The following is a 25,793-nucleotide window of genomic DNA, read 5'->3' as shown; positions in this document are numbered from 1 at the left end:
GAGGGGACCGCCAGCTGCTACTACGACAGCTCGAGGCACAAACTATTGCCAAGCTTCGGTGCACCAGCTTGGGACTTAACACTGACACAGAACTCAGAGTATTCCTTTAAGAGACTTACATAATGTTGGTCAATATTGCTCCTTGCTGCAGTATTTCGCATTACCTATTCTTACATTAAATTGGTGTGTGGACATTTTTGAACTAATAATTTCTTCCATTATTTGTACATGAATTATTTAATATACATCCTTTAACAACACTACATACTTTTTAGTAAACATTTGCTTTGGAGTGGGTGGTCAAATCCCAGCTGTCCATCCTGCACCACTATTAATACTGCAACAATAGCTGAGGATTCATCTTATCACCTACACATATATGTGTTCTTACTTTCCAAATTCTTTAGAGTGCTTTATTTTACTGACAACATACATTTTTACATGTCCCTCAATCTACCATTCCTTATTAATATAATGTAACATTTGAGAAAACGTGCTATACAATTGTTTTGTTGACATATTCCATGTCTACTCGTCTTTACTCTGTGATTGGAACGATTGCGTTCACTTGATCCTGTCACGTGATGCGGTTTTAGGTCAATTTCTCTAATATAGGCGGAAGTAATGAACCGCGCATCTCTGATACTACGCATACTGAGAAACACAGTCTCGCCAGGGATCTAACCCCAGTATTTGCAGGTACGAACCCTTTCGTGTACCTTTTGAAATATGAATCTTGTTTCTTGCAAGCGTGGCGCAACAGCCAGCCCATCCGGGTCAGACAATCCTGCTCATTCCGATTTTAGTTAGGCACAACGTGTGTAACAATCATAGCCAACGCTTTCAGGATTCAATGCGTGATTCAATGCGGCGCATAAATTAGCTTGTTTGTGTCATACTATTTTGCACACCCAGATCTTGCCACAGTGTACCTTTTCAATAATTTTAGTTATCGCATCAAGTGTGATGTCCGCGCCCCGGGGCCGAATCTGGAGCAGGGCGCCGGGGGAAAGGCCTCAGAAGCACAGCGCGGGTGAAGACAAGCGCGGTGCAAGAAACACACGCAGACCACTCTCATCGGTGCATAAACCCGGACTGGCGTAGTGACGCCAGTTCCGGTGATTCCTTTATTTTCTCCTGTGTCACGTGACCCCGATACGCGGGCACGTGACACCACATTCCTCCCCAAACTGGAGGCATTTATACGGTTAACACTTAACACTTATCTTAACTGGTGCTCAACACAACAGGCGTACATTTTGGACAACCAACTTATCAACTGAGTTTGAAGTTCACCTTGGTGGATATTCCTGCCGGTCCACTCTGTCCACCACGTACCCTCTGAGGCGGGATGATGGTTTGGGCTTCTCCCTCAGAAGGTACCGGGTGTTCCTCTTCTCTGGTGCGTCTGTCATCGGGGTCTTTGCTTCCTCTCTTCTGTCCCGCTGGTGTGGCCTGTCTGATGTTCCGGGAGTGTCTGGGCTTCCCAGCGTCAGTGGACTAGAGGGTGATGGTGGTACCTCTCCTTCTTTCCCGGGAGATGTTGGTTGTTCCTCCCACAGTTCTTGGGGTACCTTTTTGAAATGGGACACGTTCCTCATCACTGTCTCTTCTCCTCGGGTCGCTGTAACCATACTATGGTTTGTAGTACTGACTGTCCATGGTCGGAGCTCGAAGTTGAGGGACATTTTCTTGGGCGGGGCTCGGTTCTTTACAATGACAGTGTCTCCTGGTGTCAAGTCTCTGTGTCTCGCCCGTCTGGCGACACTTTCTTGCTCGTTTCTCCTCCGCCTCATGGCGTCTATCGCAGGGATATCTGGTTCTGGAGCTATCCACTGTGGGTGGATGGGTAGTTCCGCTTGAATGGGTACACCAAGCATGAGGGCTGCGGGGCTGACCCCAGTAGAGGAGTGTGGGATCTGTCTGTGCGTTCTCAAAAACCGGTATACTGTTCTCAGCCACGGGCGTCCTTGTTCCTTGGCGATCCTGATGACCTTGTTGAGGGACCCCATGAACCTCTCAGTGTCTCCGTTCACTTGGGGCCACCTTGGGGTGATTCGCTGGTGTTTAACATTCACTTCTCTGAAGTACTCGCGAAGTTCTTGGCTAGTGAAAGATGGGCCGTTGTCGCTTTTCACTTTCCTCGGTATCCCGTGAGTGGCAAATATCTTTTCAAGCGCAAGGATTGTTGTCTCTGCGTTGGTGGATGCGACGTGTTCCACTTCTGGGTATCGGCTAAATTCGTCTATCACTACGAGGAGATATCCCTCCCCGGCAATGGTGCAATGGTACATGCTAACGGCATCCCAGCGTTTGCAGCTCCTTGGTGCGCTACTAATCGGTTCGGGGTTTTCCGGTCTTCTGGATGCCTGGCAAGCTGCACAGGATTCCACCAGCTCTACTACCTTTTTTTGGATGTTGGGCATCCACATCCTTGACTTGAGATATGCAGTGGTTTTGACGATGCCTTGATGTCCACTGTGTGCTAGACGGAGAGCCCTCTCCTCTAGGGATTCAGGTAGGATGATCCGGTGACCTTTGAGTAGGATGCCTTCTGGGGCTATAGAGAGTTCATGTCGGACCCCAAACAGGGCTCTGAGTTTGGTTTGGGCTGCCGTAGTGCGCTGGGCTATGGACGTGAGATAGGTTTTCCAATTTCCAGATCGGACAGCAGCGATGGTATGCTGCAGGACGGTGTCCGTCTCTGTTTCACTGACTACTTCATGTAAGGTTAGGGCTTGCGGCCTTGCGCATGCGACTAAGAGACAGACGTGTTCGTCGGTTTCCTTCACTTGGTGTCATTCCCAGTCAGTGGTGGGTCGCGGATGGCGGGATAGGTAATCCGCCGGGTTGTCTGTCCCTGGGCGATACTCAACTATGATGTTGTACGGTTGCAGCTGCAGCATCCATTTTTCGATGCGTGCTGGAGGGTGAGGAGAAGATCCGCGGAAGATTGGGATCAATGGTTTGTGGTCCGTGAGGACTTTTGCTTGCTTGCCTAGCAGGTATACTTTAAAATGACGGCATCACCATAGGATGGCTAGAGCTTCTTTTTCTATGTGTGCATAGTTCTGTTCAGGTTTGGTAAGCACTCGGCTGGCAAATGCGATGGGGACCACATTCCCGTCGTTGTCGGTCTGAGTTAACACTGCTCCGAGACCCATGGGGCTGGCGTCGACTAGGAGCTCTGTCTGCTTCTCTGTGTCGAAAAACGCCATGGTGGTGGACACGGATAGAGTATCTTTTATCCGCTGGAACGCTTGCTGGTGGTCTTCGGTCCATTCCCACTTTTGGTCTTTTTTTGTTAGCTCTCTGAGCGGGCTGGCCGTGCTAGCGAGGTCGGGGATGAAGCAGGCGCAATACGTTGCCATCCCCATGAAGCTCCTTACTTCGGAGGCTGATTTGGGTGCTTTGGTTTCTTTTATGTCTTGTACCTTGGACGGGTCAGGGGACACGCCTTTGGAGCTGAAAATGTACCCGAAAAAGCATATTTCGACTTTGTTGAATTCACATTTTTCAGCATTGAGCGTCAGACCTACCTCCTGCAACCTTGTCAGGACCGCTGCCAGTCGTTTGTGGTGATCCTTTTTGTTAGATGCATACACAAGAATATCATCACTGATATTGGTGGTGCCTTCCAGTCCTGTGATGACTTTGCGGATCTCGTGCTGGAACACCTCCGCGGCAGATGATTTGCCGAAATTGAGTCGTTTGTACCTCATCAGGCCGAGGTGAGAGGAGAATGTGGTGATGTATCTCGACTCTCGGGACAGTCTCAGTTGGTGGTATCCTGATCTAATGTCAAGTTTGCTGAAGACGGTTGCTCCTGTGAGGTCTACAATGAGTTTGTCTATCGTAGGTGTTACATGACGTTCCCTCCCAATGGCTGCGTTGGGGAGCCTCATATCGATGCATATTCTCACCGCGTTTGGTTGTTTGGGTTTTTGAGCAACCACCATGGGTGAGACCCACGGGGTGGGTCCCAACGTTTTCTCTATGATCCCTGCTTTTTCTAGTTTGGCTAGTTCTTTCTCCACTGCTCTCTCAAATGGAAAGGGATCCGTCGGTGTCTTACTGCCTTGGGTTCGATGGTGGGGTCTATGTGGAGTTTGATAGTTCTCCCTTTTAGACATCCGATACCCTGGAACAAATTCTTGTGTCGCTCCAGCAGGTCGTTGAGTTTGTCGTGTTGGATGTTGAAGGCGAAGTGGATCAGCTCCAGCTTTTCCGCTGTTTTGCAACTCAACAGTGTTTCACAGCCAGCATCCACTACATAGATGCGTGCTCTGTAGTTAGCGGTTTTGTGAGTGAAGTCTGATTTGAAGGATCCTTGTACGGGCAGTGGTTTCTTGCCCCCGTAGGCATATAACTGGACTTTCCTCTCATGGAGCGTGGGTTTCGGGCGGAGTTTGTTAAATGCTGTCACTGGCATGACATTCACGGTTGCGCCAGTGTCGATGACTACTTTCAGTGGTGCTCCATTGGAGAGAACGGTGCATGACGGTCTCTTCCTTGGTCGTGATCGGTGTGGTTCTATGGCTGATATCAGGTGTATCCGGTGTACCCGCTTGCTTCCTTTCTTCCGTCTGCTTTTGTCTCTCCTATCCGGGGACGAGCTGTCATCACTGTCGTCACTGCTGCTCGTGTCCGGGGACCGTTGGGCGTCGTCGACGGCTCTAGCTTTTCCTTTTCATTCGCGTTGACGAGGAGGTTCTCTGGGTGCAAACTTTTTCCTGCTGTCTTGTGCGGGCCGCTGTGCTGCGTCATTTCTGTTCGGGGGGTTCAAACAGACAGCGGCATGGTGGTTGAGGCGGTTGCATTTTCTGCACGTGGAACCCCATGCTGGGCATGAGTCGCCTTTGTGCCATGGGCCTCCGCACCATTTGCAGCTTCTGTCTTGTCCTTGTGCGGCGTTGGATTTATGTCCTTGTTTCGTTCGATTACTCTGATGCCTCGAGATGGCTGCGATGTCTTCCGTGGGTTTAGGACTGTCCAGCGGCAATCTTTGGATCGCGGCTTCTATGACTGCCACCTGACCTTCTGTTTGTTCATGGAGGCGCGCCATTTCTAGGATGCGTGACAGTCTTATGTTCCTCTCCGACAGGATGGCTCTTCTTAGTTTTTCCGAGGAAATCCCATTGATGATCTGGAGGCGGATAGCAAACTCTTCGTCCGGGAACTCACCGCCTACTGCCATTTCTCGAAGGCGAGCGTGGAATTTGTCTACTGTCTCTTTCTCGCGTTGTCTTGCCATGCAAAAATGAAAACGTTCATAGTCTGGGTTGAGGTCGGGCTTGAACATATTAGTTAGGGCGGTTCTGGCTGCATCATAGTTGTTGTTGTTGCCACGATTTGGGGTCGCGTTGAATAAACGCAGGGCGGCTGCTCCAATGTTAAGTAGGAGGAACGTGCGTTTTTTCTTCGCTACGGTGATGTCCCTCGCATCCAGATGCATTTCATACTGCTGCAACCAGATCTCCCACCTAATAGCGGCTCCGGTGGTGAAAGGATCAAACGGCGGCATGAAAGTTGTCTGGGCTGGATCTGGGGGGTCTAGAGTGAGGCTCCTCCTCGATAATGTACTTGTGCTGGCTCTTGCGGGGCTGGTGTTTGGGCTGGACATGTTCTAGCTGGTTCACTGTCTTTCCTGGAAGGGTTGTCCAATGTATGGGCCCCAACTCACTCTGTGATGGCTCTTGGGGTGGAGTGGGGGCTGTGCTCTCAATTTTTTTTTCCTGTTTTGACGAGCTGGTGCCGTGTTGTTGTTGCACCCCTCTTCCTCTTGGTTTCAGGGTGGTGTGAGGGGTGATGCGTGAGAGGTTTGTGGCTTGTCAGATTCTTAGACGAGAGAGAGAGAGAAAAATCTTCTTTTTTTTTTTTTCTCTTCAGTTGGCTCCACGTGTTGTCGCCACTTCACAGTATGCTGGGGGGTTTGTCCGTGAGGTACGCGGCTCATAAAATTGCGTGGGAGGGGCCCTGGTGTGTTTGTAGGGCAGCCGCGTGACTCACCGGGTTAATGTGACGGTGATTGTTCCTCCGTGTCAATAGATACGCGTGGTGACGGTAATTGTTCCTCCGTGTCAATAGATACGCCTGCTCATCTGCGTCTGCAGATCGACGATACACGGCTCTGCGTCGTGTCGGCAAATGAGGGTTGATGAGCGGCCGTTTGGCACTGAGGTGCGGGCTCATGCCGCCTTCGTTGCCAGTGTGATGTCCGCGCCCCAGGGCCGGATCTGGAGCAGGGCGCCGGGGGAAAGGCCTCAGAAGCACAGCGCGGGTGAAGACAAGCGCGGCGCAAGAAAAACACGCAGACCACTCTCATCCGTGCATAAACCCGGACTGGCGTAGTGACGCCAGTTCCGGTGATTCCTTTATTTTCTCCTGTGTCACGTGACCCCGATATGCGGGCACGTGACTCCACATCAAGAACTCCCTACAAGGGCACAAACGGGGTTTGAACTTGGCGTATCAGTCAGCCTGTTCTTGTTACACTATCCTGCTTACTTTGTTCATGTCACAGTGTACTTTCCTTTTTCTATCCATTACAGCAATTGTCTTCAAAATCTCCCATTTGGGATAGATTCAGTGCATTATAATCCTCACGTTTGACGATCAAGGTAAATACCGTATTATAGCTAATTCAAACAATTTTAACGACAATACCTTCCACATAGTGACATATTTGTTCTGATCCAATTCACAGAACATTTTAGGATTCAGTACACCTTTGCTCTAGCAACATAATTATGTCTAACCACTGTTGGATGAACTACCTTTGGTTCGGTTACCATTTGTTTCGTCATGACAGGCTGCGCATCGTCAATCTATGACGATCTATACTGTCCTCAACATACAGTAACCTATTTGTTTCTTCCAACCATTTTCAAGCACTATTTTTATCTTCTTGGGAATCTGGCACCCAGGGATTTTATGATCACTGCATGAATTAGTCTCGCAGGTGTATATGGGATGGACAGTCTGGTTTCTGGCAATGCACTCCTTTCACTTTACTTTATTTTGCAAGAGGTTTAACCAGTTTTATGCATAGCACCACCACATCTGGTACTACTGGTGCAAAGAGTATATTCATGAGTTCATGAGTTACACTATGATATCTTGCTTATTGTTTGTTTTATTTGTTTTGTTCCCTCTGTATGTTTCAAATCACGGAATACTTCATCTTTTGACTTTTGCTATTGAATGGTCGATATTTAACGGTAACTTTGTTTTTTACTATACATTGTAAACATTTTATTTTCAATTGTACTGTATTTTTCGACCATATGTATCGATATACAATGTATTTATATATTCTTTCTTTACTGTTATTTTCTCCCGATGGGTTCTGGCCCCATCTTTTCCTTTGTTTATTTCGTATCCAAAAATGACTTTGATTTGATACATTTTTTGTGTGTCTTTTATACCAAGATCTAGCCCAAGTTACCCTTGCTAAGCGGAAACATCTGAGGGTCATCACAGACTGGCTGAGATCCATGAGTGTGCGCTACCATTGGGCATTTCCAACCGGGCTCCGCTTGGAGTGAAAGGGACAGCGGTACACAATTACAAAGGAAGAGGATATGGACGATCTCATGAGGGAGGACGATGGGAGCGAAGGCAACAATAAAGAAAGAACCCCACCTGGAAGCAGGGAGAGAGAAGGCAGGCCGGAAAGGGACCAATGGAAGACAGCGCACCCCACCCCCACCCCTCGAGGGGTTGCAACAAAGAACCAAAAGCTACTGATCACACATGAATAATAGACTTGAAAGCAAAAATGGGATCTGCTTGGGAATCTGGAGGGCTAGGATCCGAGGGGGTTACTCAGTCTTTTTGTGCAAGCAGCTGTGGCGGAGGGTAGATATGTAACAGCTTCAATTTCACAAAGGGGGGGAACCAGATCCCAAATTTCCCAGGGGAAAACAAACCCAGTGATTCACTGCGGTGCAGCAATGGTGAGAGTTTTTGTTGAAGTTCAAGGGGTTGTTGTAAGTTGGGGAGTTAGGGGGGTACAAAGGAACATGGCAATTGGGTTGAAGTTACACACAACACATGCGGAACGATTAAAGGGGCGGACAAGCTGTACACCGCAAGGGTAAGCATGCAACTACAAACCAACAATGGCTAATTTAACATTTGTGACACTAAATGTCCCAGGGCTCAACTTCCCAATAAAAAGGAAATCAATCATGAGAAGGCTCTCGGATATGCAGGCCTCGGTGGTGTGGTTACAGGAAACACACTTGCTCCAGGAGGGCGAACACAGACTAGGGCATAGAGCGTTCCCCATACAATACTGCGCTTTAAGCGGGACCAAAAAAAGGGGAGTGGTCACTTTGCTGGCCAAAGGAATTAGCTTTGAGAAGGAGTTTGTAAAAAGGGATCCAGAGGGCCGTTATCTGGTGTTGGGAGGGGTACCGATGGGCCAACTGGTCATCCTGAAAGCAATTTACGCCTCCAACGAAAGACAAGATCGTTTCTTGCTGGGGCTGCTGCCCAAAATTGCAGAATGGGGAGTGGGGCAGATCTTGATAGGGGGCGACTTCAACAGCGTAATGGACGCCGTAATGGATAAAACCCTCCCAGCCACTCCTAACGATAATACATGCAGGCAAGCCCTTGCTCGATTCCTCAGGGAGCTGCACCTATTAGAAACTTGATGATTTTTCCACCCACGCGAAAGAGCATACACCCATTACTCAGCCGTACACCAGGGCTTTTCACGGATCGACATGGTACTAATCTCAGACACCATGGTCCCACAAATTACGGGGTTGGAAATCGGGGTTCAGTGTTTATCAGACCACGCACAGGTCTCCCTAAAGATCTCTATGCGGCAGCAGACCCGTAAGCCATGGCGTCTAAATGAAATAATCCTAAAGGACCAAGCTCTCAGAGCAGACATAGTACTGGCCCTGAGGAATTACTTTCACGAAGATTTCACACAGAGGGTTAACTGGGGTATTATTTGGGATGCTACCAAAGCAGTGGTACGGGGCAAGTGTATTGCACATACGGCAAACTACGTTACTAAGAAAAGAGAAGGTAAAACGGGATTTGGAGACCGAACTAGCAAGGGCCGAGAGAGAGTATAAAGATAAGGGTTCACAGAAGGCGTGGGGAGAACTTAAAAAATCTAAGGTGGCCCCAAAGACACATCTGGCAGACGAAGCCGCACAACTCCTCCTACAAACTAAACAATCCTATATAAATGGGGACAAAGCCAACCGATTCCTTGCGGCCAAATTAAGAAAGCAGAAAACCCGGAATCACATCACCCAATTTAAACATCAAGGAGGTGACTTAGTGAGGGGGGAAAAAGAGGTAGCTGAAATCATGTATTCATACTACACAAGTAACCTGAAGGGGGAGGACCTAGAGAGAGAAACACAGGTAGCGTTTTTGGGTCAAGTGGCCTTACCACAGATCACTGAATCGGACAGACAAATGCTAGAAGCGCCCATATCTGAGGAAGAGGTGGGGGAGGTCATAAGTGCACTGAAGGGACATAAATCCTCAGGCCCAGACAGACAATGCAATGCATATTATAAAACATACAAGACTATCCTGGTAGGCCCCTTAACAAAACGATTTAATCACATACGAGACACAGGGCGAACCTCCAGGGATATGGTCACAGCCACCATTGTGCTTCTGTTAAAACCGGATAGAGGCCCACTAGAATGCGCGTGTTACTGCCCTATTTCGTTACTGAATGGGGATGCTAAAATCTACTCCATGATCCTGGCTCAGAGGCTAGCAAACGTACTCCCGAATGTAATTCACCCGGACCAGGCAGACTTTGTGAAACGGCGGCACACCTACGATAATATCCGTAGAGCTATAGACACCATCGAATAGGGGGGGAAAGACAGGAAAGCAGGTTTCGGTGCTGGCATTGGATGCCTCTAAAGCCTTTCATAGCCTAAATTGGGGCTTCCTACAGCTGACCTTTGAATAATTCGGATGTGGGCCAACTTTTACCTGTATTGTCTTAGCTAATTATGGGAACCCAACCGCACGGCTAATAATTAATGGACAACTCACAAAAAGCATCCCTATCCGTAAGGGCATGAGGCAGGGGTGTCCACTGTCACCACTGATTTTCGCCATGGCCATGGATCCCCTGGCACAGAGGGCTCACGATGAACAAGGAATCTGAGGGGTGGAAGTGGGCACCAGCGGGTCCCAGAAAATAGCCCTCTACGCGGATGACGTCCTCATGTTTCTGAAGGACACAACAAACTCACTCCCAGAAGCTATAGAGCTGCTGGACAAGTTTGCAAAGGTCTCCGGGTTCCACATTAACTACCCCAAATCCAAGGCGCTTAACATTACTGAGGACCCAGAGCACGTGTTAGAATGGGAAAGTCGCCACCCACTGAAATGGGAACGAAAATCCATAAAATACCTAGGAATACACCTAGCATCCACGTATGAGAGATTCCCAGAAAAGTCCTATTTTGGCCACATGCACTAGGGGGACGGGGGTTACCAGAACTCTGCAGGTATCTATGGGCAGCTCAGGTACCGCCTATGTTGCAATGGGCGCCCAGAGAAAACCAAAACCGTTGGGCAACCCTTGAAAGGGAGGCAACCAAGACACTCCTAGAGAGTTTGGGAATGCTTACAGCGAGGCACAGAGGTAAAGGAGGCACACTACTGGAAACAACTAAGGCCACCCTATGGTATTGGGATAAAGCGCTATGGGGAAAAGGGATACAAATAGGGGGAGGCCCTCTAACACCAATGGCCCACAATCCAGACTTCAAACCAGGAATGCACTGTGATTTCTGGACACACTGAGGAGGAGGGGGCAACCTCCGACAATGGGGGAAGTCTACGCAGAGGGGACACCCTTAATATTTGAAGGTTGCAAAGATAATTTTCACATCCCCGAGGGGGAATGTTTCCGTTACATCCAAATTAGACATTGGATCACAAACACAAAGGTTCGGGAGGGGGCAACTCGGGACCCAATAGGGCTGGAACTCACTGTAAAAGAGGGGACACCGGGAAAGGGGTGTCAAGACTATACCGGCTGATGGGTCGGGCGGATCCGGAAGATACTCTAACGTACACGCAGAAATGGGAGCTAGATGTGGGGAAACCAATATCGGGGGAGACATGGAGCTGCATATGGCGCCGGGCCACGAAAAGCTCCAAATGTACCTCAGTTAAATAGGCAGTGTACAAAATCTGTCTGAGGTGGTACATGACGCACAACAAATGCACTCCATTAACCCAGACTACCCTCTAACATGCTGGAGGGACTGCAGGCAGCCGGGGACCTAATCCATATGTGGTGGGCTTGTCCAGTGGCGGAGACATACTGGAAAGAAATCCTGAGCCATATCAAAGAGGTGGTGGGGGTACAGCTGCCTCTTCACCCAGCGGTAGTTCTACTGGGCGAAGCAGTGGAGGGAAGCTATGCAAATACGGGGAATAAGGCGAGCCTCATCACCCACTTGCTTAGTGTGGCCAGAATTAATCTGGCGCAGACATGGAAAAATAACAGGGGCCAGTGATGGCCATGTGGTGGGCGAGACTGTGGGGAGTAATGGCAATGGAAAAAGTGACTGCATTGGCATATGGCTCCTACTGGAGATACCTGAAAACCTGGATGCCTTTCCATGAGTTTATGGGTGACAGGGAACAAATGTACTTTAAACCCAGGTTTCTTCGCAAAATCTCTATTCTGTAACATTGTAAGCCTCGGGAGGACAGTCTGGTGCGCAGTGCACCCACATGGGTTGAACAAAGATGCTTTGTTTCATTCAAATGCTGAAAAGTTATACTGGCGAAGGGCGGCAAGGGGGTGTTTTAACAGTTATACTCATGAGCCCATGGAAAAGAAAGATGGGAACTGACAGGAAGAATGAGGACAAAACTATTGTAGACTGTTCCCATATGCATCTCTGTAACCTGTGCTCTTGAGAAGTAAATGAAGTTTGAAAAAAAAAGAAAGGCCATGTATACCTAATTGTGTTTTCAGTTGAAATCCTGAACTATATACTGTATCCAGAAGTGGCATTCTTTGTATTTTTACAAAGTAAACCATCTAAATCTTTGAGGGGAAGAACACGCATTACCCAAACCAAGAGATAGCCCCTAACTAACCCTTTCCAAGAGTCAAAGAGCAGTTCAACTACACTGTGCAGTTGTTAACAGTCAAGTAGCCTAAAACACAAGTGTACCCTGTCATCTGAAGCTGAGAGAGTGGCACCTGAGGTTCCGGGTGATTGCTGGGGCTGATAATTGGCAGAGGAGTGTGAGCACCGTTGTGAAACGGGAACTGAATGCTTGTAAAGAATATTTTGACCTGTGGTGCCAAAGACTGCTGAAGGTAGAGGAAAGTGGGTCTTATGAGCAGAGGCAGGTTGGTATGGTGGCAGATGACAGGAGAGGCAAAGAGGCTGCCCCTTTTTGAGGAAGTAATTAAAAAGGAAGAAAGCCTTGCCTACTGTTGCGTAGTGAAATGCATGTTTGTATGCATGCGTGAGCCTTGTTCAGGCTCGCTTATGCGGGTTGAATAAAGCGGCACCCCAAGGCATTATTAGCCACCGCGACCCTGAACCATACGGACGTGTCTGCGTCTCATTCCATGTAGGTGCGTGTGCGTGTGTGAATGGGCCGCCTGGGGCTACAACAATAACATTGGCGACGAGGAAGTCACCGGTGAGGGGGAAGTGGATTCTTGGGACGGCGTCCCTAATTCAATAAAGAATCCATCCGACGGCCACACGTGCCGATCCCGACGCGGCTTTCGTGGCTGCCATTTTGGATTCTGCTACGATGGTTGCAGCCCTCATGGGTGCTCGTGTGCCGGACGGAAGCATTACTGGACAATTTTTGGAATTCCCACAGCTGTCCCAGCTTGGATGGCTGTGGCGAGAAAAAGGGAAAAAGATACAAAAACACTGGACACTGTCCAGGGCACTGGTCATACTAGTACATAGTTGTGGGCGCAGCAGTGAGCCAATTTTGTGAGTGGGTGTTCCCAAGAGCTGTCGGGGACGACTAGACAGCACATCTAAAGCCTGAGTGCGCAGCTGCGTCAAGAGAGTGACAGACTTGCGGCCTCATACTCTAAGGTGAGGTGCTTGTGCGGTCTGACTCCATGGGCGAACAAGAGGATGCTGCTGTTGCCCCAGCGCCATTGCCACGTAGACAGCAAAGAACATTAGCGCCCATGCCAGAATTTGACCTGTCTGGGCCCCCATCCAAGCTGGGCCCCAAATGGTTATTATGGGTGAAGAAACTGGAGGTGTTCTTTAGTGCCACTGGCGAAACTGAGGACGATGCCAAGGTGGCGACCATTCTGTACCCGGCAGGATCTGAGGTGCATCACATCTTTGAGTCGTTGAACTCACAGGCGACAACATATGCAGCAGTCAAGAATGCCCTACAGGATCACTTTCTACCCATGGCAAATATGGACTACGACAGGTTTGTCATGTGTGCGGAGAAACAGTCTGGCGAAGATACATTGGACCAGTTCTGTGGTATGCTAAGACAGTTGGCTAGCACATGCAGGTGGGATACTGAAGAGGGCATGGTACGCAACCAACTTCTTCAAGGATGCAGCTCTGGGAAGCTGAGAAGACAGGTACCCTGCAAGCATGGCCTGACGCTGGCTAGAATTTTGGACATGGGACGAGCGTATGAACTAGCGGAGAGTAGAGGGGCCCGTATGGACGCAGCAGTCCTCCCCGGGAGAAGTGAAGAAGCCTTTGCCAGGGGACGCTCAGCAACCCAAAAACAACGGTGGGCTCCAAAGAAACCAGAAGGGCTTCAGAAACCGGATCACCCGCATCCCTGTCAATATTCTGGTTATGATCTCCCTCATGCGGGTGACTGCCCAGCAAAAGCGAGGGTATGTGGTCGATGGGAGTTATCAGGACACTACGCAAGGGTATGCAGGGTGCGGTACCGGTTGCGGCATCCAGAGGTCTGGCAAGGGTCGGCAGTGGCACCCCGAGAAAATCAAAGAATGTCGCTGCAATAGAGCAAGGCCTACAGGAATTGGATATCACGGAAGAGGAGGAGGAGGAGGAAGTGTTTTTCATCTCCAACATAGCGTCCGGCATAAGGAAGAGACGTCAACCCACCTGTGTGGTCAGCATCGGAGCAACGCCAATGCCGGTACTGATAGATACTGGTGCTTCAGTGTGTGTCCTAGCTGCAGGGCATTATGAAGCTCTACCAGGCCCACTGGCACTTCAGGAAACAAAGGCCAGAATATACACCTTTGGAGGGGACACGCCTCTACCACTAAGGGGGGCCTTTGTATCAACAGTAACTCCTGGACAAATCTCCATTAAAGCCAGATTTTTTGTCATGGAAGTAAGCCCCCATTCATTACTCAGCTGTGCGGCCTCGGAGACGCTCGACATTGTACACTTCGCTATGTCAGTGTATCTGAAAGACATTGGACACATTATGGAGTGATATGCAGACGTTTTCAGAGGCATAAGTAAGCTAAAAGGGGAACCCATACGCCTCCATATCGACGAGTCGGTGACGCCAACGAGATTGAAGCACAGGAGGATCCCATTCCACCTGAGGGTGCAAGTGGCGCATGAGCTACCTTGTGGACATGGACATTATTGAAAGAGTGGAGGGTCCGACTCCCTGGGTCTCCCCAATCTTGGTAGTGGCAAAGCCCAAGCAGCCAGGGGCTGTATGCATATGCGTAGACATGAGACTGCCCAACATGGCAATCCACCGAGAACGTCACTTAACACCCACGCTGGATGACATTGTAGGCGAACTTCAGGGTGCTAAGGTATTTTCTAAACTAGACCTCTGCTCAGGATACCATCAGCTGGAGCTGCACCCTGAATCCCGCTATATCACGACTTTAACAACGCACAAGGGCCTGTATCAGTTCAAAAGACTAAGCTTCGGCATCTCGTCAGCTGCCAAAGTGTTCCAGAATGTGATTCGGGGCGCCCTCGCTGGGCTCAAAGGCGTGATACATTTAAGCAACGACATTTTGGTGTTCGCTTCATCCGAGGCAGAATATATGAAAAGACTGAAAAAAACTCTAGATAGAATCAAGAGCCTGGGCCTTACGTTACACAAAGGAAAATGTGAATTCTTTAAAGACCGAATTGAATTTTTCTGATTTATTTTCCATGCCGGTGGCATTTCCCTTGACCCGGAGAAAGTGCGGGACATCCGAGAAACATCTCTTCCAGAGTCACCATCAGAGGAAAGGAGCTTTCTGGGGATGGTGAACTATTGTGGGTGGTTCATCCGCGATCTGGCATCTCTGTCAGAACCATTGAGAGCCCTAACTCGAAATTATGCCGTCTGGGAATGGTCCACCAGAGGGCAAAAGGTGTTTGACGACATCAAGGCGGCGCTGACGGGCAGTGAGACAATGGCCTACTTTGATCCCGAGAAGGAGTCAGAAATAGTAGTAGATGCCAGCCCGGTGGGATTGGGCGCGGTGCTGCTACAGGCAGACACACAGGGACAGATGCATTCAATTGCGTATGCCTGGAAAGGCATTACCTGACACAGAAAAGCGATATTCGCAAATTGAAAGAGAGGCGCTGGCCCTCCTATGGGGATGTAAACACTTCAGCCTATACATTCTGGGAAAGCCAGTGTTTGTCGTCACTGACCACAAGCCGCTGATCCCCATCATGGTTGGTGGATCGTCCAAGCCTCCCCCTCGGATAGAGCGGTGGATGCTATCCCTTATAGAATATGGGGTGAAACTGCAATATAGGCCAGGTACCAACAACCCAGCGGACTATTTGTCTCGCCACCCGGGTTCAGGCCGGAAACAAGAAAAGCTGGAAGTGATCGAATGTGTCGAAATGGTCTGCCATGTGGTGGAGGCGGCAATGCCTGTGGCGCTAACGATCCAGGAACTGGTGGATGCATCCAGAACCGACGAGGTGTTTCAGGTCATTGAAGCAGCCATGGACAGTGGAGACTGGAAGGGGGTACTGTCCGATAACACCAGAAGGGAGAAGGGTGACCAACAAGACATGCAAGTGTTGTGGCGGGGCCGGAATGATCTCTCGAGGCCAGAGGAAGGGCTGATGCTGAGAGGGCGCCAGATTGTCATACCTCGCGCACTGGTGGCAAAAGTGTTGGTCCTTGCCCACAAGGGACACCAGGGTACAGCTAAAACTAAGGCGCGCCTACGGGTCAAGGTGTGGTTCCCGAACCTAGATGAGCGGGTGGAAGAGTATGTGCGTCAGTGCATTCCATGTCAAGCAGCCAGTCCGGAAGAGAGGGGGCCTCAAATACAATCATGGAAAGGAGTGAACAACCATGGGGCACAGTGCACGCAGACTTTGGATAACAGGTCGGGGCACGTACTTCCTGGCGGTGGTGGACCAGTGGTCCTGCTACCCTGAAATTGAGGTGGTGAAATCGACGGCATACGACCACACCATACTGGCTCTGGAGAAATCTTTGCAACCCATGGGTTTCCATATGAGCTTAGCTCGGACAATGATCCCCCGTTTCAGGGCCAGCAATTTGCCAAGTATATGGAGGACCGGGGAATACGACATTGAAAAGTGACTCCCCTCTGGCCAAGGGCCAATGGTGAGGCCGAAAGGTTCATGCGTACATTGAACAAAGTGTTCCACATATCTCTGAATGGAGGGGGTGAGCTACGAAAGAATTTGTATGAATTCCTCTGGGAGTAAAGGGCAACTCCACATCAGTCCACCGGAGTGGCGCCCGTGGAAGCACTGTTCAAACGATGCCCCAGAGGCCTCATACTTGAGGTGGATGGAAGAGAACCAGGAACAATTGACAATGACCGAGTACGAGAGGAGCGGCAGGTGCGGAACGAGAGGGAGAGCACACAGAGAAATCTACAAAAGCCTATCATTTCGGTAGGAGACACAGTGCTGGTGCGCAACCGACATCCAGAGGGTAAAATGTCCCTTACATATGAGCCCCAACCCATGGATGTAACCCATGTGAAGGGGTCCATGATAACTGCAGCGGGTGGACGTGGAACTGTGAAAAGAAATGTGTCGTATTTCAAGAAGATCGAGGCACGTCCATCCGTGGGAGGTCCCAGGGACAATGAGCCGGAGGAAACAGGCCCAGCCCGACACATGAAGATGGCGAGGGTGGAGGGGACCCTCCACCAGTGGACTCTCCACGTCCAGCCCAGGGCGCCATCAGGAGATACCCGGGAGGCGAGGAGGCGTCCAGCCCGATTCCAGGACTTTATAATGGACACTGATCCCTGAACGGCAGGGATGATGATAGTTGACCCACGTTGGGTTGTTGCAATATGTTGTATTGATGTTCTGTTTGTCGTTTAAAGAAAAGGAGGAATGTTGCGTAGTGAAACGCATGTTTGAACACATGCGCGAGCCTCGTTCCGGCTCGCGCATGCGGGTTGAATAAAGCAGAACCCAAAGGCATTATTAGTCGCCGGGACACTGAAGCATACGGATGTGTCTGCGACTCATTCCATGTAGGTGCGTTTGCGTGTGTGAATGGGCGGCCTGGGGCTACAACATTAACACCTACCTGAATAGGTTGAAGTATATCTTATAAAAGCCTATCTTACAATTCAAAGTACTGAGCCGTGGTATTAGCACTAAGACTATGGAAGTATACCGAGTTGTTAGCAGATATAACCTTTAAGTGGTATGTGCTAATAACGTATTGCGGGACAAAAGCAACAATTCTCATAGTACCACCAGTAGAAGTATGGTTGTAGAGGTGGAAGAAGCAACGTAAAGAAAATATCCTGACACAAATACCAATGTACCAATGTAGAATTGTACCTATAGAAATCCTAAAGAATTGTATATTATTGACTTTGTTGAATATTGCATTTTGAACTGTGCTAAACTAATTGGAAGAGGAGACAATTTCACCTAACCAGGACTACCAGTGGTGCTATTTCTTTTCTGGAATTTGGAAGGGGATCTTTTCACCCAGGAACAAAAGAAGGTGGATTGTTGTTTGTTGAACTTTTTCTTGTACTTGTTTGTTTGTTTTATTCATTTATAATGCGCACCAGACCCGAGGGTGGGCGCAGCAGGACAGGATATGCGAGGCATAGGTTACATAGTTTTTTTTTTTTAAATATCTTTATTGTTTCCCGAAAGGGAGAAGGGGAAATGGGGGAAGGGAGGGGGAAGGGAAGTTACAACGTACAAACACATAACATAACATAACATAACTGGCATGTTGGCATTTCTGTAGATATCTCTGGTCGGGTCCGTTTCCTTGGCGCTTCTTGGCGACCTTGTTATCCATGTCGCCGGCTGTCTATGTGGGCAGGTTCTACCCTCCCATCTGTGCTGTCCATTCGGTTGGGTGCCCCTGTGTCCTTGTCTTATATCTCTCCTTGTCTTCACGCCTCCTCTAGGCCATCATCTCCCTCACCCTCCTTCTCTTGGCCAAATAAGTCCTGAACCAGGGAGTTCCATGCTGCTATTTTCTCTGCCGTTTCTCCTTCGCCTCTTTGCACTGCTCTTATCCACACTGCGGTTTCCGCCAGGGTCCATTTACGGAGGTCCGACCACCATGACTCGACGGTCGGGCCATCTTTCGTTTTCCAGGCCATCGCTATCCTTCTTTTAGCTAGTATACATATCAGGTCTTTCATCTTTGCTAGGTGTGTTCCTTGTTTCCCCCCTCTCGGGAAGAGGCCCAGCAAGTACTTCTCTGGGTGCTCCACCTGTATCTGGAATCCGCTGTCTGTTATTCTGGCTCTGATGCCCTCCCAAAAGATTTGTATGGTTGGGCAGGTCCAGAACATGTGGAGCATGTCTGCTTCCTCCGCCGAGCAGCGGGGGCACTTGTTCTGGTTTCCCCCATACATTTTGTTCATCCTCACTGGTGTGAGGTACGCCCTGTGTGTCACGTACAGTTGTGCCTGCTTGAATCTCGCGTTCCTGGACACTTTCTTGGGATATTGTAACACTCTGCTCCATTCTTGGTCGCTAAAGGGTCTGCTAAATTTTCTTTCCCAGCTCAGTCTTATGTGAAGTTCTTCCTTATTAGTGGCTTTTAGCATCTGGTCGTATAGTCTGGATGTTGTGTGCGTTCCCTCCGATATGTCGTACCACGTGTCCAGCTCCGTTGTGGCGCCCTCCTGGTCCTCCCACTCCAGCCATCTTTTCTTGATTTTAAGGATCATTCTGTTATATAGGATGAATTGTCCTTCATGTATGTCGTATTCCCCCACCATTTCTTGGAAGTCCGCCCACCTCCCGTCTTTCCTCAGGTCCCCTATTTGTGCCACACCTTTGCCTTCCCACTCGGTTCGGTAGATTGCTAATGTGTTCATGTCCGTGCCCACCAGTCCCGCAAGGGGGATCTGTGCCGATTGGGGGTCCTGTGTCCCCTGTAACTTCCACGCTCTGTTCCATAACCCCACCGCGAGGCCAAGCAGGCGTGGTAAGGTCTTAAGTAGGGGGTTGTCCAGCCATGGTATTTCTCTCAGATAGTATTTTTTTAGTGTTGGTTGGAGGATGATTATATCAATCGTCTCCTCCTCTCCTAGCCACTTGACTGCGAACTGGAGCTGCCCTGCTAAGTAGTACTTTTCAAAGTCCGGGAGTCTGATGCCCCCTTCTTCATAGTCTCTCTGTAAGGTCTTTAGCGCAATTCTGTTTCTTCCCCCCGCCCAGAGGAAGCTTCTTGCTATCGAGTCTAGCCTGGTGAAGAAGGTCTTGGGGATTCTGTGTGGGATATTCGTAAGGTAGTACAATAAGCGTGGGAGTACCACCATTTTCAGGAGTGCCGCTCTACCCATCATTCCCAGTGGCAGTGTTCCCCAGAATTTCATGGACCTCTGTGTCCCTTCCAGGGCTGCTTGCGTGTTGTGTTGATGAGAGTCTACCGTGTCATGATATATCTCTATCCCTAGGTATCGGAAGGAGCGTGGCGCCCAGGTCAGGCCCAAGTCTGGCAGCTCTGTTGGGGGAACCCACTGCAGGCCAGCGAGGGGAAAGATCAGGGATTTTTCTTTGTTGATTGCTATGCCGGAGAGTCTGGTGTATGCCCCAATCACTTCCAGCAGGCGGGGCAGGTTAGCGCGCGGGTTTCCCACAAAAAGCAGCATGTCGTCTGCGTATAACGAGATTTGGTGTAGTACTCCGTCTATGTCTATCCCTGTGCCCCCCCTATTCCTCCCTAAGGAAGACCGCCAGGGGTTCAAGGGCCAGGATATACAACATTGGTGACAGTGGGCATCCCTGTTTGGTCCCCCTGTGTATTCTCCATTCTCCCGAAATGATACGCCCAGTCCTCACCCTTGCCCTAGGGTCTCTGTACAGTAGCCTTATCCATCTAAGAAACCCCTCTCCAATACCAAAATGAGCGAGAACCCTCAGTAGCCACCCCCAATTCACCGAATCAAATGCCTTGACGGCGTCCAGGGAGACTATCGCGCTCTCCCCTTGTTTCTGGTTTGTCCTATCTATCACATGGTGTAATCTACGGAGGTTCCATGACGTGTTCCTCCCTGGGACATAACCGGTCTGATCAGAGTGTATTAGGACAGGGATCACTTGCTTCAGGCGGTTGGCCAGGACGGTAGTGAGTATCTTGACGTCCTGATTGATAAGGGAAATCGGCCTATATGAGGCGCATTTCGTGGGCGGTTTACCTGGTTTAAGGATCGGTACTATTATTGATTCCGACATACTAATCGGTAACTGTCCGCTTTCGTATGCATCTTGATATGTTCCTAATAGTTTCGGGGTGATGGTACCTTTGTATGTTTTATAAAACTCTCCTGGGAGTCCGTCTGGGCCTGGGGATTTGCCGGTGGGGAGTTCTGCAATTACGCTCTCTATCTCCTCCTCCGTGATTGGGGCCTTGAGTATTTGCGCTTGTTCCTCTGCTAACTTTGGCAGTCTTATTTCCGCCAGCGCTTCTGTGATATCCTCTGGGCCAGTTTCTGGGTTGGAAGCATATAATTGTTCGTAAAAGCGGGCGAATGATTGATTGATACATTGCTGGTCCCTGACCTCTATCCCTGTCTCGTCTTTTATGACTATTATGGGGTCCTTTTTGGTCTCTTGCTTGGTGAGCCATGCTAGGAGCCTACCGGGCTTATCCCCTTCTGCATGCAATCGTTGTAGGTATTTCGCATAGTTCAACTTTCCTAGTTTTTCCCACAATCCTATACATCTCATTCTCAACTCCATCAGTTCCCTCGGCTCCTCCCCCGCTGTCTCCGCTCTTTGCTCTTCTATTTCTATTTGCCTCTCCAATTTGTTGAGTTCTTCTATGGCTGCGCCTTTCAGTCCCCCCATCCTGCCAATAGCCGCTCCCCTTATCACCACTTTGAACGCGTCCCATAGTGTCGCGCTGCTTCCTACGCTTCCCTCGTTAATTTCGAAGTAGTCTTCGATCACCTCCCTGAGGTGTCCCTCAAACTCTCCCTCCCCCAACGCCTCTGCCCGGAGCCTCCATGTTGGTATCGGGGCTCTCCGGTGTGTGTGTGCCCATGTTGCTAGCACCGGGGCATGGTCCGAGAGTGTTCGGGCTTTGATGTCAATCGTTGTGAATTCCTGCAGTGTCTCAGTGCCTGTGAATATGTAGTCTATCCATGTGAATATTCCGTGGGGTGCGCTGTAATGTGTGTACCCCCTTTTCCCTCCATGTACCTGTCTCCAGACGTCCTCCAGTGCCAGGCGGTCGAGGGCTCTGTGCAGCTCCCTGGCAGGGGGTGCTGGTTTCTTGTACTTGTCGTCCGACCTGTCCAGGAGCGGATCCAGGGTGCAGTTGAAGTCTCCAGCCCAAACGAATGTGGCTTCTCTATATTGGGCTAGCTTGGGCGCCAGCTTCCTGAAGAATTCTGTTGCGTCCTGGTTTGGGGCGTAAGTGTTAACTAGGCACACTTCCCTGTTTTCTAGCATGCCGTGTACCAGCACCAGTCTACCTTCTGAATCAGTCTCATGTTTCATAAGCTGGAATGGGACCCCCGGAGCAATCCATATTAGTACTCCTCGTGCATACTTTGAGTACGTGGCACTGTATACTTGTCCTCCCCATTTTTGGACGACCTTAGTCTGCTTTTCTGGTGTCAAGTGCGTCTCCTGGAGCATGGCTATCTTCACCTTCATCCTGTTCAGCCAAGTATAGACTCTCAGCCTCTTAACATATGCGTTTAACCCTCTCACGTTCCAGGACGCGACTACTAGGTCATCCAGGCCCATGCGTAGCTGTTTGGTCCGGCTCCATGGTCCCATAGCCTCTCGTTTGTCCTTTGTCGCCTGCGCCTGCTCTCAGTGTTGTTGAAATTCCCCTCTCACATCTTCCTCCCTCTTCGACCGTGCTGTCCATGCCATTCACATGCCGTTTAAACCAGTCCATAACTCGGACTCGAACTGTAACTGAATAACTAACACCCAGCCACCCTCCTCCTGCTCGGGCCTCGCCGCTTCTCTCGTCTTGCTCCCTTGGATGGAGCCGACTCGCCGCAGCGTGATGCCTTAAAACTGACATCTTAACTAGTTTACGTCTCTTCTTCTTCTTGGGGGCAAGTAACCTCGGCTTGGTGCGACTAACTAGGGTTAATTGCTCCTTCACATTTCTGTTCTTCCTGACCCGTGTATTCATCGGGTGCTCGGTGTCACTGCTTCTAACTGCCCTCGGGGCTCTTCACCGGGGCTAATTTGCCTCGTTGTTGTCATTTCTCCGTTCCAGCTGGGGGATCCCCTGGGCGTCCATCCATGCCTGGGCCTCTTCTGTGGACTCAAAGAAGGACGTTTTGCCCTTGTGTAGGACCTTCAGCTTGGCCGGAAACAGGAGCATGTATCGGATGTCCGCTCTTCTGAGGCGTTCTTTTGTGGGCCCGAACTGCGCTCTTTGTTTTTGGACCATGATTGTGTAGTCTGGATATATGGTGATCCTGGAGGAGCCCCTGGTGATCTCTCCTCCCCCCCTGGAGAATGCTAGTACCTTTTCTCTGTCCTTAAAGTTCATAATCTTGGCGATCATCGCCCTTGGCGGGGCACCAGGCCGGGGTCTCCTAGTCAGGGCTCGGTGCGCCCTCTCCACCACAAAATTTTGGGACAATGTTCCGGGTCCGATCTCTTGGAGAAGCATGTTTTCGACATATTCTGTGGGGTCGTTCCCTTCCTCTCCCTCCGGGACCCCAATTATGCGGACGTTGTTTCTCCTTGCCCTACCTTCCGCATCTTCAACTCTTCGCTCTAGGGTCTTAACTCTCTGCATCACTTCTGACATTTGGGTTCGTGCAACCGTGGCGTCTGCGGTGTTCTGTTGCACTTGCTGCTCCGTTGTCGTCACTCTGTCTGTCAGATTCCTTGCGTCTTGGCGGAGGAGGCCCACATCTACCATGACTGTGTCTAATTTTTGTTCTAGGGATGCCTTCAGTGCTCCTATGGCGGCATCCACTTTGTTTTCCAGGGATGTCTTTAGGGAGGCTATCGCCTCGAGGATGTGGTCATCCTTCCCCTGGTCTGGCCGATGGGAGGTGCCCGTCCCCGCTCTTGTTGTATCTGGTGGGTTCTGCTGTTTGTCCCCCGGTGTTTTAGTGAAAATGTCCATGCTGCTTTGTTTGGATTTCCCTTCGTTTTTCTTGTTGGACATGGCCACTGTGTGTGGCTTACTGTCGTTTACTGAGCGCGCGCACTTGTGTAGGGCCCGTCGTGGGCGCTTGAGTCCGGTTGGCTATGGACCTTCGGAGTTCCTCGGAAAATCCTCTTGCGCTGTTATTTCCCCCCAGGCTTCCGTCCTCGATGCTTGTTGGTCCTCCCTACTGGTGGCTTCCGGGGCTGTAATTTTGCTTCCTTCCTCGTCCCTAGGGGTGTATGGCTTGTGGCTTCGGCTTATCCTTGTCTCCCAGGATGTGTCTGTGTTTCCCAGGCTGTGTTCGGCGCCTTTCACGTACCTCCCGGCCCTCCGCGATCTTCTTTGGGGCTGCTCCGCCCGCTGGTATACGGGCTTATCTCCCGATGGAGGGACCAAGTAGGGAACGTGCTAGCTCCTCCCCGCCCGCTTCGCTTACCGTTGGGATGTCTTGACCATGTGCGGGGCCGCGGTATTGCTTTTTCTTCCCCGAGGACAGGAGCAGGGGCCTTTCTCCCTCTCGTGTGCCTTTCTGCGAATTTCCTGCGAGTGTTCCGGTGGCGGAGCGGGCTCTTGTCCTCCGACACCTCCTCCGCTGTGTGGGCCAGCGGGCGTCCTCGCCCCCGACCTAAAGGCGGAACAGCGGAGTGGGCTTCCGCTGGCTGCCGGCCGGCGGTGCCCGCCTCAGACGTCCCCGTTCTCGCTCCGGGGGCGGAGTGGCGGATCAGGCTCCCGTCTCCTGCTCGCCGTCCGGTGTGTGGGCCTCGCTTTGAGCCTCCCTCCTCTCCCTCAGGGAGACCGGGTCTCCGCCGTGGCTTCTGCGGGGATCCTCCTGGTGCCGGGTTCGCTCTCGCGCCTCCCGTTCCGCAGCCTCGGCTTCGGTTCAAACCTCCGCACTCGTATAGGTTACATAGTTATGTAATTACACATATAATTAACAATATATACAGGTTGTATCAATAGTACAGTAAATTATATACAGGATATTAAACAGTTTTCAGGTAGTATATCAGCAGGATAGTGGGGGGTAGGTGGAGCTGGCTAGCTGACCAATTGTTTCAGATGGTTGATGTAATCGGATCAGAATTTCGGGTAGGATTTCTCCTCACATATATTGTGGAGCAGTAAGTTCCATACTTGGGCCGCCCGGACGGGGAAGCTGGCGCCTCCAGCCTTGGTGAGTTTCAATCTAGGACTGATAAGTGTGTTGGCATTGGAGATTCTTGCGGGCCTAGAGGATCTTCTTTCTACAAATCTATCAGTAAGGTAGGGAGGAGCCATGTTGTTGAGGGCTTTGTGAGTGAGGGAGGCTACTTTCAGTAGTATTTTATCTTGGGTAGACAACCAGTTGTTATTGCGCCTTATCGTAGAAATGTGTGCTCGTCTAGGAATACCAAGGGCTGCTCTCAGGGCGTTATTTTGTAGAATTTGAATTCTGTGTATGATGTGTTTGTTGGCCCCGATATATAAGGCATTGCAGTAATCAAGTACTTGGAAATATCAAGAGCTGGTTTAAAACTTTTCTTTTTTTTGCTAAAGATTTTGGAGTGAACTTTGATTCCTGGAGAAGGGACCCCACCCAGGACCGGAGAAGTCATTTAAATATTGTATTAATATTGTTTATTATATTTTGTTGCCAGATATATTTGTGTTATGTTTGTTGTTTAGTGTGAGGGCCAGTTATTCCATGCTAGAGAATGTCCATTTAGATTGTAGACTAGGCCGCAAATTCCCTGGTAGAGTAGGGCAAGCAAGGCTTTGTTTTCACTTATTTTATTTAATAGAATGGCATATTTTGGTAAAACCACAAGCAGTTGTCTGCCTTGCATTACTGACCCCTCACAGTATACCAGGCAAGTTGAAGGTGCAAGAAAATACCTATATAAGAAAAGACCTGGCGGGAGAGAATACCAGGCAGTTGCAAATGTGTTCATATAAGAAAGCCTTGGCAGGAGAGTATACCAGGCAGTTGTCAGTGTTTTCATATAAGAAGGCCCTGGCAGGAGAGTATACCAGGAAGTTGCAAGTGTGGTTATAGGAGAAAGCCCTGGTAGGGAAGCACACCAGGCAAGGACAAGCTGACCAGTGTATATGAAATTCATCGCCTAAAGATGTCCTGAGGAGGATATGTCAGGACTAGCAAAAGGCTGTTCTAAACCATAGAGAAGAAGAGAGAAAACCTGCCAGGAGAGTACACCATGTATCCTAACAAGATAAAGACAAAGTCCCTATTT

Source organism: Ambystoma mexicanum, chromosome 3p (genome assembly GCF_040938575.1).
Source record: "Ambystoma mexicanum isolate Mex_15411 chromosome 3p, UKY_AmexF1_1, whole genome shotgun sequence".
Classification (NCBI taxonomy): domain Eukaryota; kingdom Metazoa; phylum Chordata; class Amphibia; order Caudata; family Ambystomatidae; genus Ambystoma; species Ambystoma mexicanum.
The sequence above is the reverse complement of the archived record's forward strand: the minus strand, read 5'-3'. Positions refer to the sequence as shown.